Below are 3435 nucleotides of genomic sequence, written 5' to 3'. Positions count from 1 at the left end.
TGTGACATCAAAAACTGTATATTTACAACACACACAGTAAGTCACAGTGACAGTCACAGTCACAGTCACAGTCATTCACTTGCAGTGCAAATATTTTCAATATTCAATTTAAAAAGTGTCAATACGCAATTTGAATGCCTGCATTCAGGTGCATACACACTGCTCTGCAGGAAGGCTGCCACATGCTGCAAAATATCAATATTCCACATGCGACACATATTAAAATATCGAGCATGGCAACAAGGCAACAAGGCGACGAGGTAACTGCAAAAATGAATACGAAATCAAATAATTTAAAATAACATTAAATAAAATATAAATAAAATAAAACAATATATCAATAAAATAAAATATTTAAAATAAAGTAGAAATAAAATAAAATAAATGCTAACAACAGCAAAGTACAGTGAAGCAGTAAGGCATTAAAATACTCGTAGTAATGCTGAATGCAAGTGCTTTTGACACAATGCAGCCAATATTGAAGTTGTAAGAGTCTCGATCCAATGTGGAGCGTGCCGTGCGGATGTGGCAGGAGCGTTCCGCTCCAGACTGCAACACATGCAAATTCGACTAATATGCAAGACCATAAAAACTATTTTTGATAGCATAAACATTCCATAATTTTAATTATTTATGCAGCAAATAAATATTTGACAAAAGTCAGCAATTTATGGCATTTCATATGAGTTGGCCTGGCCCAGTTAGTGGCAATGTGCAACCACACAAAAATGATTCAGCAATTATTTAATAATGTAAAATTTATTTTATTTAAGTTAAATAATTTTGTAAATATGCAAAATATAGTATAATAATTTAATTACTAAATTTAATTTATAAATTAAATTTAAAGTGGTACACAGTGGTTGACCTCAATATGGTCGAAATTTTATTGCAGTTTTTGCTTAGTTAGTTAAAGGAAAATTCCTAATTGCCATAAAAAAGACTTAACAAATATTAAACTAAATTGGTCAAAAATCTAAATAACTCATAGATAAAATAATTTTCGTATTAAACTTGATGAGACTAAATTCATTTTGAATTCAACAAAGCAGCAAAAATATATTTTGATTTCTATTAAATAGGAATAGCTTTAAGAAGGAATTACAGAAAGGATTTATTTTGAAAAATCTTTTGTTTTAACTATTAGGGACGTGTGCGAGTTCGAGTAAATTGATGGTAAAGTGATGGAAATAGTAAATTATGTCGGTATGGCAGCGAATGTTGGTATTTGCTAGAATTTCGAGTAGGATTACCATTGTAAATATTTTATAAGATATTTAATAAATAAGTAAATTTGAAAACTTTTAACCAAAAATAAGAAATAAGTGCCATAAATAAATATTTACTTAAGTGCAGTGCAAAAAATCATTTGGAAATTTAATTTAGAAAAAGGTTTGAAAATTGTTGGGTTATTGGAATTATATTCTTTGAAAATGTGTCCTATTTTTAATATTTTTGAGTTATCCGACACTACTTCGTGAGAAGTCAGCTTTTTAGTTCGACAACAGTTTATGATATCAAGCAGAATGGAAATCTGTTGGACATTGTTTACTTCACTTAAGATATGTGCGGTGATGAAATACTGAACTCAAACTTTTTGAATGATTTGATAGAAGCTTCTCCGTGAAAAGATAAACGTTGTTTTATAAAGTTGTTATATTCCTTACCGTCGAAAGTACTAATGTGGTCAGTGTAAAGTTTTTAAGTATAGGAATATATAAGTTAAGCCCCCCACTGAAATTAATTTATACTCATACCTAACCAATGTACTGACTTCAAATTTCAGGCAAACTATCTTCTAAAAAGAAAATCAAAAGAATCTTAGTATAATAACGTATTATTCTTCTATCAGGAATTAAATTCAAATTTACTGCCATGTCGTTTATATATTTTTTTGAAGATATAATACTTAAATACTTCTATTGTAAGGTATGGCTTTCATATTCAGACCTTATGGATATATTTTCGTATTTGTTAGTCTTAAGTTCGTTTAATACTTTTAAATAGATTTTTTGTTTTAAATTATTAAAACTTGTTATTTATTATTACAGTCTTTTTTTTAAATATCCTATTCTACTGAATGTTTTATTTATTTTATAACGAAATAGGTTTTTTAAACAGAACTAATTCCTTTCAGTTGAATTATTTTTGATTTCAAAATGAACAATTTATTGGTATTATACTGGCTAGTTATTCTAATTACGAATTTGGTTTATTTAATCAGCTAATTGGAAATTCAACAAAATTTGTTTGCAGGATACGCATTATCCTTTTCCAAATCTCTAAATAATTATTAAAATATTTATGTGGTGATAATTTGGCTATTGCAGCGTGAACGTGCACATGTCGAACCTCGCATAACACAAATATTTGGAACTCAGGTCATGTAAATTATAAATGATATTCGGTTGTGTAAACATTGTGTACATCAGCAGAAAAATGTTAGTAAAAGTGCGGTAATTTAAGAAGCTGAAATTGATTAAATTTTTAAAATTTAGTACTATATTTATATTTAGATTTTGAATAAATTAATTTTGGATAATTAATTTTATATGAATAAATGGCTTATTTTTCGACTTAAGTTCAATTGTCTAAACATAGCATACATTTATTTGAATTGTTTCAATAAAAATTTTTAAGTAATTTAAAATCTCAAAATTATTTGTTGGACGGTTAATATACATATTAAAGTTCCATGATGACAGGCTTTTACCCAGAGAGCTTATATAGCATCACTTCGAGGTCGTAATAAAGCCTATGATGCACTTAATTAATAAGCGCTGTAGGAACACAATTGTTAAGAACACAATTGTTTAAGGAAATCATTTACAGTAGAAGTTTTCTATTGTTTTTTCCTTACTTACTCTTAATACTTCAACAATAGTCATGAGAAGAAACTCCTAACCTTAGAGCAGGACAAGTAAATAGTCAGTAACTACCATATTGTACATTGTTATTAGTATGACTTTTATATCTAATCTTAATATCTTAACAGCATATATCTTAGATAATATCTCCGATTCATAGTTAGTGATTGTAGCAACGTCTTCGAAATTGTAAGTATTTGTTAATCGGTGTTTAAGGAATATAGTGCAAATATGGCCTAGAATAATAACGAATAAGGAATTGTGAAGATGAAGCAATAAAAATACCTTTGCAACTAAAATCAAAAAGCGAAAGTATGGTAAGATAGGTCATACATTATGTAAACCTTATGAAAAAATCCCACACGCAGGAATGAATTGGAATCCACAAGGGCATTGACGGAGAGGTAGACCTGCAGCAACTTGAAAGCGAAAAATACAGACAGAAACTGGCAATCAATTAATGAGTTACGATATGCTGCACAAAATAGAGATAGTTGGAAAAACTTTGTTGTATCCTTAAGCTTCTAAATAGTGTGTGGAAATTAATTTAATAATAATATCTAAGAGT

Source organism: Teleopsis dalmanni, chromosome 1 (assembly GCF_002237135.1).
Source record: "Teleopsis dalmanni isolate 2A chromosome 1, ASM223713v2, whole genome shotgun sequence".
In the NCBI taxonomy this organism is placed as follows: Eukaryota; Metazoa; Arthropoda; class Insecta; order Diptera; family Diopsidae; genus Teleopsis; species Teleopsis dalmanni.
The sequence above is the reverse complement of the archived record's forward strand: the minus strand, read 5'-3'. Positions refer to the sequence as shown.